At 36.2% G+C, this 4,978-nt stretch overlaps 1 non-coding gene across 1 annotated transcript; it reads right to left on the minus strand.

Annotated features, from left to right (window-relative positions):
• Positions 1-4,322: 4,322 nt before the first annotated feature.
• LOC136141573 (small nucleolar RNA SNORA11) lies at positions 4,323-4,452 on the minus strand. The gene has a single exon (XR_010657748.1). It is a non-coding gene; the product is annotated as a small nucleolar RNA SNORA11 (small nucleolar RNA).
• Positions 4,453-4,978: the final 526 nt, after the last annotated feature.

Raw genomic sequence — 4,978 nt, forward strand, 5'->3', positions numbered from 1 at the left:
TGGGTTTGAAAAGGTGGATGAGAGTCCAAAGAGGTCGAAGCTGGAGCGAGATCTGCAAGACGACTTCATTGAACTCCTTGCTGAGCAACACAAGGAGCTTCCTAATGAAGACTTGATGGAATTGGAGGCCAAGAGAAAGAATGAAGAGAGACAAGAGGAAGAAGAAGTAACTGAAGAACCAAAGAGATTCACAATGCAGGAAACGGCAAGGGGATTTTATTTGAGGAGGCACTGTTAGTTTTTGAGGCACAGGACCCAAATGTAGAATGGTACACAAAGGTTGCAGCAGCCGTTCAGAATGCTATCCAGTGCTATCGTGTCATCTATGACAAGGAAAAAAGAGCTACTACCCAAACATCACCGGATTGTTTCTTCAAGAAGGTACATAGAATTGAATCCAGCAAAGAACCAGAACCTGTGCCATCACCGTCAGGCATGAGTGAAATTGCAGCTTGTCCTCCATCTCCTATTGCTTATAATCCTTCAGCTCTACCATCTCCTCCCTCCTCTCCCTCCTCCAGCCAGCAACTCTTCTCGCCTGTTCACTCAATACAAGCCCCTGTATCCCAGCTGTTGTACTGCACTACTGTACTTTTCAAGGTACTGTACTGTAAGATTTAAAATGTTTTCTTTATTTTTTGTGTTTGTTTTTTATGTATTATTGTGTGAAAAGTATTATCAACCTATTACAGTACAATACTATATAGCTGACTGTGCTAGTTGGGTACCTAGGCTAACTCTGTTGGACTTAATGAACAAATGAGACTTTTAAACGCACTCGGAACAGAATGCACTCTTGGAATGGAACTCGTTCATAGGTAGGGGACTTACTGTACAAGATCCATATTAGGAAAACTACAAAACTATAATGAACAAAATCAAAGAACTAAAATATATGGATATTCCATGTTCATGGATAAAGAGACTCAATATTGTCAAGATGTCAGTTCTTCCCAATTGATCTAAAGAGTCAATGAAATCCCAATCAAAAGCCCGTCATGTTACTTTGTGGATATCGACAAACAGATTCTAAACTTTACATGTAGAGACAAAAGACCCAGAATAGCCAACCAAACATGTAAGGAGGAGAACAAAGTTGGAGGCTTACTATAAAGCTACAGTAACTAAGATAGTGTGATACTGGTGAAAGAACAAATAAATCAATGGAACAGAAATAAAGGGCCTAGAAATAGACACACATAAATCAGTCAACTGAACTTTGACAAAGGAGCAAAGGCAATACAATGGATCAAAGATGGTCTTTTCAACAAATGTCTAGTTAGAACAACGAGACACCCATATGAAAACAACAACAAATGGAATCTAGACACAGATCTTACATCCTTCACAAAAATTAACTCAAAATGGATCACAGACCTAAATGTAAAACACAAAACTATAAACTAAAAGATAACATAAGATAAAATCTAGATGACTTTGGGTTTGGTGATTACTTTTTACATATGACACCAAAGGCACAATCATGAAAGAAAGAACTGATAAGCTGAGTTTCATTAAAATTAAAATTTTCTGCTCTACAAAATATACTTTCAAGAAAATGAAAAGACCAAGCCACAGACTGGGAGAAAAGATTTGCAAGAGACATATCTGACAAAGGACTGCTATCCAAAATATACAAAAAACTCTTACAACTCAACAATAAGAAAAATAACCCAATTTTTTTTAAAGGGCCAAAGACCTTAAAAGACATGTCACCAAGAGCATTTAAGCATATGAAAAGATGCTCCACATCATATGTCATCAGGGAAATGCTAACTAAAACAATGAGATTCCCGTACACACTTATTAGAATGGCCAAAATCTGGAACACTGACAACACCAAAGTCTGACAAGGATGTGAAGCAACAGGAACTCTCATTGCTGGTGGGAATGCAAAATGCCACAGACACTTTGGAAGACAGTTTGGCAGTTTCTTATATAACTAAACATACTGTTATCTTACAACCCAGCAATCTTGCTCCTTGATATTTACCTGAAAGAGTTGAAAACTTATATCCACACAAAAACCTGCACACAATGTTTACAACAGCTTAATTCATAATTGCCAAAACTTGGAAGAAACCAAGCTGTCCCTCTGTAGGTAAATGGATAAATAAACTGTGGAACTTGCAGAAAATGGAATATTATTCAGTGTTTAAAAAAAAAAAAAAAAAAAAGGCTATCCAGCCCTGAAAAGACATGGAGGAAGCTTAAATGTGTATTACTAAGTGAAAGAAGCCAATCTGAAAAGGTTACACACTGCATGATTCCAACTATACGACATTCTGGAAAAGGCAAAACTATGGAAATGGTAAAAAGATCAGTGGTTCCCAGGGAGGAGGGGGAGGGAGGGATGAACAGGCAAAGCACAGAGGATTTTTAGGGCAGTGAGAATACTCAGTGATACTGTAATGGTGGATACATGTTTTGTCCACACATGGAATGTACAACACCAAGAGTGAAGCATAATGTAAACTATGGACTTCAGATGACAATGGTGTGTCAATGTAGGGTTATCAATTTTAACAAATTTACCAGTCTGGTGGAGGATGTTGATATGGGGGAGGCTATGCATGTGTGGGGGCAGAGGGTATATGGGAAATCTCTGTACCCTCTTCTCAATTTTGTTGTGAACCTAAAACTGCTGTAAATAAATAAACAAAGACTTATTGTGTGATCATTTCACAATATATACAAACATCAATTCATTATATTGTACACCTGAAACTAATATGCTATAACTAATACATAAAACTAATATAACATTATATCAATTATACCTTAATTTTTAAAATATTTTATTGAAGTATAGTTGATTTACAATGTTATGTTAATTTGTGCAGTACAGAAAAGTGATTCAGTTATACATATATATATTCTTTCTCATATTCTCTTCCATTATGTTTTATCACAGGATATTGAATATAGTTCCCTGTGCTACAGAAGGATCTTGTTGTTTATCCATTCTATACATACCAGTTTGCATCTGCTAATCCCAAACTCGCAATCCTTCCCTCCCCCAGCCCCCCTACCCCTTGGCAACTAAAAGTTTGTTTTCTATGTCTGTAAGTCTGTTTTTCTTTTGTAGATATGTATATTTGTGTTGTATTTTAGATTCCACATATAAGTGATGTCATATGGTATTTGTATTTCTCTTCTGACTTACTTCACTTAGTATGATAATCTCTAGGTCCATCCATGTTGCTGCAGATGGCATTATTTTATTCTTTTTTAGAATGAGTAATATTCCATGGTATATATATATACCACATCTTCTTTATCCATTCATCTGTCGATGGATACTTAGTTTGCTTCCATGTCTTGGCTATTGTAAATAGTGCTGCTATAAATGTAGGGGTGCATGTATCTTTTCAACTTATAGTTTTGTTTAGGTATATGCTCAGAAATGGGCTTGCTGGATCATATGGTAACTCTATTTTTAGTTTTTGAGGAACCTCCACACTGTTTTCCGTAGTGGCTGCACCAATTTACATTCCCAGCAACAGTTTAAGAGGGTTTCCTTTTCTTCACACCCTCTCCAGCATTTATTATTTGTATTATTTTTTTAGGTTAATTTGTGCTTTTATTTGCCAGTATAACTTAACTATGGTGGCCTGCAAACTTTTTTGATCAAAAAAAATTTTTACATCACAATCCAACCAACACACACCATATAATATGTATACAAAAGTTTTGCCAAAAACTTCTACCCTGAGTGTTAATTCTTTTGAGACTTTTTTTCTTAAGCAGTTTTAGGTTTACAACAAAATTGACAGGAAGGTACAGAAATTCCCCCAAATACCCTCTCCCCTCACATGCATAGCCATTATCAACAGAGTGGCACCCTTTTTTTTTTTTTAATACCAAGGATGAACTGCATTGACAGATAATCACCAAAGTCCACAGTTCACCTTAGGGTTCACTTTAATGAAGTGAATAGTGTTGCACATTCTATGGGTTTGGACAAAAGTATGATGACATATAGCCAGCATTATAATGTCATTCAAAGCATTTTCACTGCTCGTAAAAACTTCTGTACTCTGTGTATTCATCTCCCTCTCCCCGCAAACTCCTGGCAACCACTGATCTTTTTATTGTTTCCATAGTTTTGCCTTTTCCAGAATGGCATATAGAATCTATTTTTCTTTTTCTTTTCTTTCCTTGAAAAGAGAGGTTCAAAGCCTTTATGTCTATAAGACGACTCATGGCCCACCCATGTGTGGACCAGATAGGCTCTAGGTGGCAAACTCCCCCACTAAATACTGTAGCTTTCCTTCCAGTATCGAGCCCTGCCCAGCAGCCACATGGAGGTGCAGGGGGACACGTGTTGGGTATTTGTTCACAGGAAGGCCACAAGTTTTGTGCCTCTTGTCACAATTAACCCAGATTCCTCTTGGGTTTGTTGTAAACAGAGAAGCCATTTCTTCAGGCCCTGTGCTCTGAGCACACCCCAGGTAGACTTTTTAATGATGGCCATTCGGACCATTGTGAGGTGGTACACTTCATTATAGTTTTGATTTGCATTTCTCTAATAATTAGTAATCATGAGCATCTTTTCATGTGCCTATTGGCCATCTGTATGTCTTCTTTGGAGAAATGTCTATTTAGGTCTTCTGCCCATTTTTCAACTGTGTTTTTTGTTGTTGCTGTTATTGAGTTGTATGAGCTGTTTGTATATTTTGGAAATTGAGCCCTTGTCGGTCACATCATTTGCAAAATTTTCTCCTTAGTCATATATTAAATTTATAATAATGTATTTAATATATAATTATGCATATAATATATAACTATACCTTAATTTTAAAAATTGATGTATAGTTGATGTGCAATATTATATGCTACAGGTGTATAATACAGTGATACAAAATTTTTAAAGGTTATACTCCATTTATAGTTATTATAAAATATTGGCTATATTCCCTGTGTTGTACAATATATCCTTGTAGCTTATTTATACATGATAGTTTGTACTTCTTAA

This window comes from Phocoena phocoena, chromosome 20 (assembly GCF_963924675.1).
Source record: "Phocoena phocoena chromosome 20, mPhoPho1.1, whole genome shotgun sequence".
In the NCBI taxonomy this organism is placed as follows: domain Eukaryota; kingdom Metazoa; phylum Chordata; class Mammalia; order Artiodactyla; family Phocoenidae; genus Phocoena; species Phocoena phocoena.